The sequence below is a fragment of the Neolamprologus brichardi genome, chromosome 22, assembly GCF_056152115.1.
Source record: "Neolamprologus brichardi isolate AB-2024 chromosome 22, ASM5615211v1, whole genome shotgun sequence".
NCBI classification, from domain to species: Eukaryota; Metazoa; Chordata; class Actinopteri; order Cichliformes; family Cichlidae; genus Neolamprologus; species Neolamprologus brichardi.
In genome coordinates this window covers 14,141,224-14,153,933 of record NC_142124.1, presented here as the reverse complement: position 1 = coordinate 14,153,933, position 12,710 = coordinate 14,141,224, and the positions used below count along the sequence as shown (strand labels likewise).

The window sequence follows — 12,710 nt, the reverse complement described above, 5'->3', positions numbered from 1 at the left end:
ATACTAGTCACAGCAGATACCTTAAGTACAGTTAAAAAGCAATTGCCTCGTTCCTGATTTCTTATTTTTTTGCATATTTGTGGCACTTAAATGTTTCACATCACCAAACAATTTTTAATATTTGATAAAGATAACCCAAGTAAAAAGAAAATTTAGTTTTTAAATGATGATTTTATTTATTAAGGGGAAAAAAAACTATCAAAGCCTGTGTCAAAAGTAATTGCCCCTGAAACCTTGGCAACAAGAACTGCAATCAAGTGTTTGTAATGACTGACAATGAGTCTTTCGCATCTCTGTGGAGGAATTTTGGCCCACTCTTCCTGTTTTAATTCAGCCACATTGGAGAGTTTTCAAGCATGAAGGTCATGTTTAAGGTCATGCCAAAGCCCCTCAATCAGATTTAAGTCCAGACTTTGACTAGGCCACGCCAAAACCTTTGTTTTTCTTTTTTGAGCCATTCGCAGGTGGACTTTCTTGTGTTTAGATCATTGTCCTGCTGGAAAACCAAAGTGAGCTTGATCTTTAGGGCATGAACTAATGGCTGCACTCTCCTTCAGATTTTTCTGGTAGAGAGCAGAATTCACAGTTCCAGCGATTACAGCAAGTCATCCAGGTCCTGAAGCAACAAAGCAGCTCAAGACCGTCACACTACCACCACCATGTTTCACTCTTGATATTAGCGTTAGCGTCATGCCAGGTGTAAGGGGAGTCAAACCTTGCAAAAAGTTCAACTTTTGTCTCCTAAGTCCAAAGAATATTTTCACCAAAGTCTTAGGGATCTTTTTGGTCAGCAGTGGTTTTCTTCTTTTCTTCTTGGTGCTCTTGGACTAATTTGGTAAGCCGGCCACTCCTGTGTGGGTTGTTCCAAGTTTTCTCCATTTGTGGATAATGGCTCTCACTGTGGTTCACTGGAGTCCCAAAGCCTTAGAAATGTGACCCTTTCCAGGCTGATAGATGTCAATGATTTTGTTTCTCAGCTGTTTCTTAAGATCATGATGTGTTTCTTTCTGAGATCCTTCCTCAATTGTCAGACCAGTTCTATTTTAGTGACTTATTGATTCAGTAGGTCTGGCAGTAATCAGGTCTGGGTGTGGCTAAGAAATTGAGCCTTGCTTTAAATTCATAATTTAACAAGGGGACCAGCTACTTTTTCAAACAGGGCCAGGTAGGCTTGGACATTTTTTCTCCTTGATAAATGAAATAATCATTTAAAAACTGCATTTGTGTTATCTTGATCTAATATTGAAAATTGTTTGGTGATCTAAAACATTTAAGTCTGACAAATATGCGAAACACTAAGAAATCAGGAAAGCAAATACTTTTTCACATCAGTACATTCAGTACGTCCATGTATGTTTGCACATTTTCCATTTTCCTAGGAAAATATGAAGGAATAAAAGGCGGCTCAAGACTTTAATCTTTATTTTTCTTTGTACTGACAAAATTGATCAAACTGATGGAAAATAAATCTAAAGACACTTACACCATGGTTTTATTTTATTTTATTTCACAACACTATTTTTAAAACGACATCTTTTTTTGTGTCAGGTGACTAAAATGTTTTCACCCCTAGGTTAAGTTTTGTCACCTATAACAACCTTGGTGTGGTTGCGTGTTGATATTTATATCGGTCTTGTTTTCCATAAAAACAGGCACCTCATATTTCTATGCAACAGAACCAAGAATTGCACCTATTTCTCATCACAGCAATTCAATCTAAATTATAGCGAGTACTAGAGAATACCCTTGTGAATAGCCTCCATGCTGAAATGAGATCATGAAAGAGTAACATGATGGCAGAGTGGAGTGTGTGTGGGAGGGAGAGAGGTGTGTGTATGTGTGCGTGTGGGCGGCGGAGTGGGGCAGACCTGCATGGAGAGCACTTTGGCTTGTTTTTGTCATTACCGCGGTGAGAGTAAAGCACATTTCCAGGCATGCTGATGGGATAAGATGACCCCCTCCGGTAAACTCAGATATATATATGGAGACGCGCTTGTCAAACAATAGGCTGGCTTGTTATGGTGGCCTTTGCTCAGGTTGCACATGTGAACACTATGGCTTGTTTACAGCGTGTACTGCACTGTGCGCACGCTCAAATATTTGCTGAAAACTCGTGGATTTATAACCACAGATTCGATTTAGGCTCAAGGACACTTGCAGAGCAGAAGCTGGAGGATCAAACAAGCATCCAAACAATTAACCTGGTCTACTAGTGAATGCGCAGCCACTGTCACAAAAAGTTCAAACAGTTAATCTAAGCTTTCCTTAGCTACTATTGGATATTTAATGGATGCCTACATGTTTGGGGTTTTTTTTAACTTCTTTTGGAGTCCAAAGCCTTTCTACTTCTGAATATTTCCTTCTCATGCAGCCAGATCTTGCAGACCTTGAGCTTCTGCATTATCCGGGTAGCTTCTATGTGCTCCTCAAAAGCTGCAGGTCATCACAGGATTCCTGCAACCCCCTTTCTGCTTTTCTTGGTGGATTTAAGTCCATTAACATGCTGTCTTTTCTCCATTCGACTTGGGCTCTCTCATCCTCCTGCGGCACAGCTCTTCTGCTTTTCTCCTTGTCCATAGTGATGGTCAGGTCTGTGCTGGTTCTTGTTAGATCTGAGCGTGATGCTTGTTTGAAGTTTATGGCTTTGAGTTGAACAATTTATCTCAGCCTTTGATACTGTGTTTCTAATCCAAAATGTTGTTTATGAGGCATTTTTCCAAGATGTCAGTTGCTTTATCTCTGTCATCCTCTATTCCCTGTAGTGCCTCATCACTGGGTCTGATACAGCATATGTTCTTAAACTAGGACATGAGTTTGCCTAGAAAGGCAGAGGAAAGAAGAGAAGAAAGATGTGGGCAGCACATTAGTAGAAATGCAGATTTTTTTTTACTCTCTAGAGATCCGCATGCACATCAATGTGATCTGACTTACAGGATGAACCTCACCCACTGGTTTGCCACCGGCAGCATATATATTTGCCAACTGCCATGACTGGGTTAACACATTTGTAGGCCCCAGGGCGAAAATTTGCAAATGAGCTTTTGCTGACCTCCTCCTACCTCTGTTCGATGTTTATGTGCTGTTTGTGTCACCTCTGAATCGCTCCGCCAGTAAAAACGTTACAGATTCTCTTACAGCGCTAGCTTTCGTGTTTTCAGTTTTTCCTTGAGAGCAAAGGTAGAGACCAAGACAGCTTCATCATCGTCCAACCAGACACCAGTGCTTGTGTAAAGTTATAATGCAGCGGCGCTTCTGTTATATATTTTCAAATGTAGTCCTCTTTTAAAAGGCTCAACAGCAGTAACATGTCAAGAATAGTAGGTTTCTCCTTATCTATTCTGAAAGACTTACTTAAAGAGCCTGTCAGGATTTTTCATTGACAAGGACAGGATGGATACGGCTGCCAGCAAGCTAACAAGCTGCTGTTGCTTGCTGCCTGCAGAACTCATTTAAATGAAGCTGGGCATGGTAGTAAGCTGTTTTACACCTGTCAAAGACAGCACAGAGGATTTTTACTTTTATGTAACAAAGTGCTTAGTCAAACCCCATGTGTAACAGAGGCTTTCTCTTTGAAGGTGCCACAGTAAAACAACTAAAATTAAAAAAATATAAGCAAAATTCAAGCAACGTGTATACATTCAAAGGTCTGTAGACCATATAGTATCTATGCAGGGAATGTGAGAGTCCTTTGCAGTGCAAAGAATGCTCTAATAAGTATTCAGGGCTTTAAATGGAAAGTGGACAGCTGCTGCGCAGGGAGCCCAGGAGGCTTGCATTGCTTAGCAATGACTTTGTGGTAATTTGATTAACTGACATTTAATTCAGAAATATGCATCTCTAAAGAACTGAAATAGAGCGCTGAGTATTATTGAGGGGCCCTGTGACAGTATAAAAGATGTATGACTCCTGGCTCTGAAAATAAAGCCAATGCTGAAGCGCCTTAGACCTGCATTCTTTTAAGTTGCTCCCAGGGGGCGACACTTGTGGTTGCAAAAATACTTGTGCAGAGGTCCTCTTAGTTCCCTTCCTCAGTGATCTCAGTAACACAGAACACAGTCAGTTTTCAATCATTTTGACTAAAACATGAAGTCCATTTTGTAAATTATAGGGGATTATCCAGGATATGCCCACTGGCTAATGCCTTGTCAATCACAAGTCATTAGCCAAGGACTTTGCAGATCCACTGTGGAGGCTTAATAACTGGACTTCACAAACCAACAGGTGAATCACAGTGGCTATGTCCACATCTTATACTGTCTTTTGTTAGAACTCAGTATGAAAACATTCAATGTCATGCTTATGTTGTGAAGAAGTGTGGAGATTGGCTGGGGGACTGACATAGGTACCCAAAGGTGATGAGGCCCCTCGGCCCGCTAACGTGTCAGCTTTGCCCTGTAATACTGTACACCAGAAATTACTCTGCACACAGAAGTCCTTTTCTTTCCAATGGATAATTTATTATGTGTACACTTCTTACACATTATAAATATATGCACTAGTGCATGTGTGCTGGGCTATAATATGTAGTCTATACACTCACTGGACACTTTATTAGGCACACATAGATTCAACAAGGTGCTGGAAACACTCCTCAGAGATTCTGGTCCACAATGATGTGATAGCCTCACACAGCTGCTGCAGATTTGTTGGCTGAATATCCATGATGTGCATCTCCCGTTCCACCACATCCCAGCAGTTTATTATGACTGTGGAGACCATTTGAGTACTGTGAACTCATTTTCATGTTCAAGACGCCACTTTGAGATGATCTGAGTTTTGTGACATAGTGTGCTATCTTACTAGAAGCAGCTATCAGAAGATGGGTACATTGTGGCAATGGACATGGATTGACAGTCAGTCACATTACTCATGCTGTGGTGTATAAATGATGCTTAATGTGACAATCAGCTGCCTGAACAGGTAGAATGATTTCATACTTTCATAGCAAATTCTGAACCTACTGTTTGAATGTTGCAGCAGAAAATTGTCTAACTGTGAATTGCAGCGCAGATTGTAGCCTGTTTTATGTTTTCTGACCTTTCTCTGTAAAATCAGGATGTAGTATTCCAGCATTTCATCAGCTTTTGAAATAATCAGAACAGCCCATCTAGCACCAACAGCCACCCCACACTGAAAAAAGTCACTTAAATCACATTTCTTCACCATTCTGATTCAATTTCAGCTTCACCAGGTCATCTTGACCATGTGTACATGTTTAAATGCACTCATTTGCTGCCAAGTAACCGCCCAATTAGATATCTGTGTTAAGAATCAGTTGAACAGGTGTACCTTATGAAGTGGTCTGTTTTATATATGTATATATATATATATCTCCCCAATTTCACCACGTGTCCCTTTATTTACTCTTAAACAATACGTGGACATTTCACCAGTCTGACATCATAGCGTCTGGTATACCGCTAGAAAAGAAGCACTTGAGATGAAAACAATTTAAGCGGTAATTGCCTCACAACATTCAACATTTCCCACTTTGACAGCCTTCACATGCCGCAGCAGGCGGTTATTCGCCGCTAACAGGGCTGTGTTGATTGCAGACGTGAAAAACAAATGGGCTAGCGGGCTCTCTTATGGAAAGCAGGCAGGGCACAGTGGGGCTACAGTGACATTTTCCCCACATGCAAAATCATGCAAAAGGTAAATACTGAGGCGGAGGGATACCAACACTATTGCAGAACATGGCCGTCACCTCCGTCATGTCCTCTCCCGCAGACCGACCCACTCGTCTGCGATTGGACGAGAAGTTTGCACGTCAGCTCCCAATTGGACGAGCGTCACGTCGATCACGTGCTAATGTCAATGACGTCGATCGTACACTGGGTACGCTGTGTCGCCTGGGTGGATAGTATAGTTACATCAACATTAAAGGGAATAAAATGCCGCGGATTCATGTAAATAGAGACTTCGCTTCAGCGCTGATAATTAATGTTTCTTAATTAACACGGGTCACCTCTGGAGCCGGTAGTGGCAGGCCTATTTTCGGTGTTTATCAGCAATATTTCAGGGTAAGTGGAGTGATACATTTCCTTCCTGCGTCTTTTTTCCTTCACACGGGTGCAGACCTGCTTGCTTTATTATTTAAATACAAAAAAGTAATAAGCGAGACTACTGTGTTATATCACACAGATACCCAGTCTTCACGTGAACATGAAATATCCGTGATATGATTAAAAGTAGTGCGTACTCCAGCTCGCCCTGCCGAGTTATATGGAGAGAGTGAGGAAGGTAATGGCTGTCGGTCGGACTCGTAACTAGAAAATTGTGAAATGGCCTGTGTAGAGTAACGTTAGCTCGTCCTTTGCTTTCCATGTCGGCTCCGGTAGTTATGGTGTCCTAAACGGCTGTGTTAGGCTTTTACAAATCACGAACCGAGGATCTGACACTAGGTTTTGCCTCCAACATGTCAGATTAGATCCTGTAGGGTACCTGTCTGCCGTCAGTGGGCCTCCTCAGTATCCAGACTCCCATCTGTCATCATGGTTAGACAGTTTGGACTCCTGCTCCCACTTTGTTAACAAAAAAGGGAAGAAAAAAAAAATCCACTTTAACCTAATGTGGTCTTCACATACCAGATCTCACACGGTTATTAGTTTAACGCCATTAAGGAGAAAAGAGTCCAAGTGCACATAAAGGAGAGCTATTGTTCAAAGCTGTTCACCCTGCTGCTGCATTTTTTTATTATTATTTTTTTTATTATTATTTTAATTATTTTTGTAGCTCTTCACAGGAGCCCGAGGAAAAAATATATTTCACTTTCCTGCACTGGTTTACGTGTGTGCAGAACAATGCACATAATATTTAAAAGAGCTAACAATCAGTGGTCACACTACAATGTCCATATTTGTGTGGTCTTTTTTGTTGCGTTGTTTATTAATACTTAAAAGTAATTCCAGTGAAATTGGGGCTCTGATGTGGTTTAGCAGAGAGGCTGGCCCGTGCAGCCATAATTTTTCTGTGCCCTCCTATGGTAGATGCCAGTGCTGCTGGGCTATAAGTAGGCCACTTTGACAGGGTGATCCACCGCTGTGAGGCGTCCCTGCAGATGGATTCATATCAACATCCCTCGGTAGTGCAGCCCCACTGACCATAAGCACAGATTTTACACATAATTTCTCGTTTATCGTGATGTATACTGTATGCTGTGGATTGAGCACAAAATCCTCATGTTTAAATGTTTCAAAATGTCACCTTATTATTTGGATTGCAAATGCTTCCCAGTCCTGGTCCTCTGCTGGCCTGGCAGCAGGATCAAAATGCTGGCAGGCCAAAAACTTTGCTATCTTAAAGTGAAATATCTGATTAAAATGAGGAAAACAACATTGATATAGAAGCGTGTTGCCACCTCGGGGTTAGGATTTAAGCTGACAAAGCTGGTAATGGTTGCCAAGTTGAACGGAATGAAATCGTTTCTTCACAACAACAAATCATTAAGATAGCATCGTGCTCTTAGGTTATGAGCAGCCTTTGGGCTGTCAGAATGTAAGCTTTTGTCTCCTAGATGTGGTAAAGATGTGACCAAACAAACAGGTAACGGTGGCACATAAAATTAGGCAATATCCATCCGAATCTAGGAATTTTTCAGTTTTAATAATAATACACAGTGATTGCATGGAAGTTTTGTCCTTCTGACCTGGCTGAAATAATCCATCCATGTAAGGATAGTTTTAATTTGTTTCCCTTTGTGTTAAGTGTTCCTTGAACTGAAAGCTCATTAAAATTGCAATAATTTTCCACTCAAATAACACCTCATCACATTGAATTTATTAAGGCTTGAGGCAGGTCTAAGAAATTTGTATGTTTTTGCTTTAGAAGCATAACTTGCTAGAGTAATGACATTTCTTTATATCTTCTTACGACTTTATTACTTACATGTCTAATGCTTTTTGCTCTTAAACAGTAATATTAGTTGGAAGATTTTGGAAGGTCAGACATCGACTTGTTTGGTAAAGTTCATTTAAAAGGAAGACACAGTGTAACACTGTCCTAATGCACAAGGGTTTAAACTGGCAACATATGCAAGTCCTTAGTAATATTCTTTTGCTTTTAAAATGACAGTGTCTAGTTTAATCTCGTTAAAAAAAAATCAGCTTTATTTAAATTGGAAAACTTGTAGCCCTAAAGCAATTAGGTGGTTAATTGAGGAGTTCATTTACAAATAAATGGAGACAGATATGCGAAACACTCCCTGAATTCAGCTCCCTAAATGGTGCTTTTTTTCTTGGTCCTATATGAAACCTAAAGATGCTACTTTAGAAATTACAAAGAGATTTTTCTCCATTGCCTGAGATTTTCTATGCAGCACCTTAATAATCAATGTGTTGTTGCCTTATGTTGTCAGGTGGATGCAAAGTCACAAACTGTGAGTAAATCAATTCTATCCACCTTTTGGCTGTGGGAGATTGAGCCATTAAGGCCATCAAGTCCTGAATCCTTGTCTGGGAGCCGGGCAAACCCCATTGCTAGTCACGTTTGAGGCTCCGACCATTTATCTCAGGCGTTTGGCACATTTCATTGGGCAGTGCGTAATCCGCTAAAGGTCACTGCCACTAATTACACTACTCCAAAACAGGCAGATGCCTACCCTGAGCTTGATTGCGCCACCCTTCATTAGGAGACTATTCAAGGGTTGCATAAGCATCACTTGCATGATTCGAATAACATATGTGCGGCTCTTTTTCTTTTTCCTAACCAGAGTGACCAAATGCCTTTCCTCCTAAGATGATGAGGCACACCTGGTCCAGCTGAAAGTCATTCATTTGCCACTGTCACAGACTTTTTAAATAGTTTCTTTTAGATCGACTTGCGCCTTTTCTGGCTGATTGGCTTCCTGCGTCTGAGCGAGATTGGTTCGACTGGCTGCAGGGCTCAGTTTTAGCCCAGCGGTGATCTCGTTATCTCAGTGTCCAATCAGTCCTCCGGCCACCTCCTAATTGAGCCATCAGCGCCTTAAGGGGGAAGAGGAGGGATGAACGTGTCAATTACAATAATGAGGGGGCAGCCATGCAGAGGGCAGTCGGGGAGAGGAAGGCTAGACAGAAGCCTTGCAGTGTCGCCCCGTTATGGTCAATTCACGACTAATCAAAGATAATATTGTAGCCTGACAGTGCCAAAGTTAGCAGAGTCAGTAGGGAAGAGCATTTTTTAAAATCATTTTCCCCTCTAGCTGTGGGATATTTCTGCATGTCGTGTTGTGGTAATTGTTAGAGCCGCTGAGTGATTCATTAACACTGCTGTGGATATAGATTTAATATATGGAAAGCTCGGTCTAAGCACAACTCAAAGCACCTAATGCTCATGCATCTGTATGTGTCAAGTAGCTTTTTGGGCTCGAGGGTTATTGGATTAGTTGTTAGCCTGTATTTAAAAAGGTCCTTCATAAAATGTTGTTTAATAAAGGACACCAATATTAGTAGTAATAGTAATATTATTATTACTACGGGCTTTGTGAGCAGAGGACTTGTGCAAAAACATAACATTTTAAGCACTTTTTATGACTTGACAATGATGATGATGCTGATGCTACTCAAAAGACTAGTAGGTACACTCATGAACAGATTCACAGCTAGTAAGATGAACCTGTGTGTCGATATGCCAGCCACTACTGCTGTTTATACACATAAGGTACTTGGAAAGATTTAGCTCATTAGCAGCTTAATCAATCAGCCCATTAATTGATTGGTAATTACTCTGTGTTTTCCCAGCTTCACAAAGCTGCAGATTTTTGGTGTTGCTGTAAAAGACTTTAAAAGCTCCGATGGTCACGCAAAGCATGATGATATGAAGATGTCACATTGGAGGCTGATGTGTCACATTGGTTTGGTTGTTATAGAAGTGTTAATTTCCTGTTTTTATATGTGGATTTTCCATATATTGCTGTAAGTTGCTGTTATAATTTCCATTGCATCAAATAATTATTATTTTTTTGTCACTACAGGTCTTTTTTAGTATTAGTGCATAACGAACCATAGAATCTATTGAGCGATACACTTAAACAAACCATCATTATTCAGTTGGTAATGCTAGTGTTGTGAAGGGGGTTGTATTTTAACTCAAACCACAATCTGTAACACAACCGGACAACATAGTTTTTGCTGTCTAAACCTAACCAGTGAGTGAAAGTGAAAGTAAAAAGCGAGTGAAAACAAGATGATGATCAAGTGAAAACAAAGCACAAAAGTCAAACATGTGAAATTTTGTAGCTGAGAGTGTGTTAAAACCAAGGATGCTGTTTCTGATATCTTTATCTATGAGGAATCTGCATTATATCGAGTAACAAAAAAACACTTACACTTCTGTATAAGCCAGAATTTAAAAGTGATTGGAATCATTTTTATGCGAGCTGACACGAGTACGGGGGCACGTCACAGCCCGCTGTGACTAAATGAATGTAAGTGATAGTGAAAATACACTGTATAGCCACACCTGACCCGCTCAGTGAGATTATTATTTTCATCTCCAGAGAAAATTGGTTGGCTGGCGAGCAGAAAAGTCATAATGGATAAATGGAGGGAAAAAAATGATAGCAGCTGCTGTGGCGGTAGAAGAAATTCAAAGTTGACCGAACAAAGTAAAGAAAAAAGACCAGTTTAAACATTTACACGATCAGGACGTCTTGTATGAATTCATAGGTGCAGCTCTGGTTTGAGTTTTCACCAGTTAATTCTCAGTCTGGACATTTGTTAAAATGTGGGTTATGTTTTTTTGGGAAGCCCCATGTGCACTCCAGTGGCGTTTTCATTTTTTCCGTCTGGCCTAACAACAGTCCCACAGGAAAGCTCGGATGCGGAGGGTCAAGACTGGAGGGAAAACTTAACACAATTGCCACAGAGCCGAGCCCACATGTAGGAAAGAGAATGGGGTTTAGGTAATGTGTTTAGTAAAATGTGAGCTGAAGATAAAATTGGTTGAGGAAAAAAAAGTAGTTTTGTTGTGAATTTTCAGGCCAGTAAGGAGATTAGAACAGGTTAGTTTTGGGGTCCATTTGAAGTCTTTTCACAGGTGTGATGAAATCTGTTTAACATATTTTTTATTACATAAAAACATAGATTTTAAAATAACAGAGATTGCTGGAACTCGGTCCATTGACCATCTGTTGTTGTCAGTAAGATCAAAAAGAAAAGCAGCACTTTCTGAAATACCAGGATTTTCTGCCCTTCCACTAATTAATAGACAAAACAAATTTTCCTTTCAGCTCAAGGTAGCGCTTGATTTAATGTACCACACCAGGCAGCTCCCATAAATGCAAAGCATCAGCATTGCACCTGACTGAGTTTAATGAAATGTTCTTGCTAAAACTGTGATTAATGTTTGATTAATTGTGCATCCCGAATGTAATATAGATTAATTAAAAGCTCTCGCTGCAGATAGGATAAGTGCACCTGTGCAGTATGTGACTGTTAATGACTTTTAACTCATTATCATGCAAAGTAAAAGGGGCCAACTGCTTATGTATTTGTAAATACATAAGCAGTTAAATATTTGTAAGTACTGCAGCTGTTATAAGATTTAACCTTTAACAAAGCTGATTACCCCGAGTGTCTCGGGTACAATCACAAAGTGCCAACTCACTTCATTCTCAAATCTATGTTTTTCCCAAGTAGCAGATTAGAGCTACAGTGGAGTTGTTAAGGATTTCTGCCAAAAATGTGTTTTTAAACGTGTGTGAGAAAGAAAAACTAAAATAAAGTTTTCAGAGGCTTGTAAACCATCCAGTAAATGTCTTCATTAGCCGATAATAAGCCCAAAGGCCTGCTCTTCAAACTAAAATTACTTTGATTCTTTCCTTGGTGTCACTGAGTAACCCTGAAGGGCTGAATCCTGGGGAAAATCATACTGACAATTATCTTGACTGACGTCACATTTACGTTTTTAGTCCTTTGGAGGACTGCATTAAATTTGTTTTAAGAATGAATGAATTTATTCTATTAACCACAGTTTAATAGATTTTAAAATATTAACCACAGGTTCCTTAGTGTTCTGTTTTGTTATGCACTTATAAACCACGAGTCACTACGGGTGACAAATGTAACAGTAATAACTTCATGCATTTTGGGGCTTTCAGTGGAAATTAAAAGCCCATTTGCAGGCTGCTGGTAGTCATAATGTTGAATTGGTTGCAAAGAGGTATACAGTGCTGCACCAAAAACCTCCTTGCAAATGCTTTGATTACCTGTAGTTTGCGTGGGAAATGCTTACTCGTCAGCTTTTACTTTGAAGGCTAATGCTTATCATTTTCGGCTTGCGCCGCAGTTTTTCAAGTTTCACTACCGCTCCGTGAGTAGTTAACAAATGTTTTTGGACAAGTTTTCAAACTAAGGGTGACCATGGCAACATGCTATTGACCAAAGCAACCACAAGGAAGTTTTTGGTGCAACACTATATACCTCTTTGCAACCAATTTCACAATGAGGCTGCCAGCAACACTCTCTAACTGGTTGAGGAATAATCATTTTTTGGCCCTAATAACTAGAGGTTACAAAGGGGTCACTGATCAGTCTATAGGCCTGTGTGACTTGGGTTAACTCTTTGGAAGTAGAAAATCTGTGTTTTGGTCTAATCAGTCAGAATCGTATTTATTTATTTTTGGGGGGAAATCGTGAGCTCTGCCTCCAGGTCCAAGGGAAGAAGGACCATCCAGCTTATTATTGATCAGCGCACAGCTCAAAAGCCGGCATCCATTGTGGCTGGAGGTT

General features: G+C 40.3%; 1 protein-coding gene across 5 annotated transcripts in view; it reads left to right on the top strand.

Moving 5' to 3' along the window:
• Positions 1 to 5,824: 5,824 nt before the first annotated feature.
• LOC102780198 (myocyte-specific enhancer factor 2D homolog) overlaps positions 5,825 to 12,710 on the top strand; it is a 32,310-nt gene continuing 25,424 nt past the window's right edge. For all 5 annotated transcript variants that reach the window (XM_006787953.3, XM_006787950.3, XM_006787952.3 and 2 more), the window contains exon 1: positions 5,825 to 6,023. The gene's annotated coding sequence lies outside the window, so the exon portion shown is untranslated. The remainder of the gene's footprint in view (positions 6,024 to 12,710) is intronic.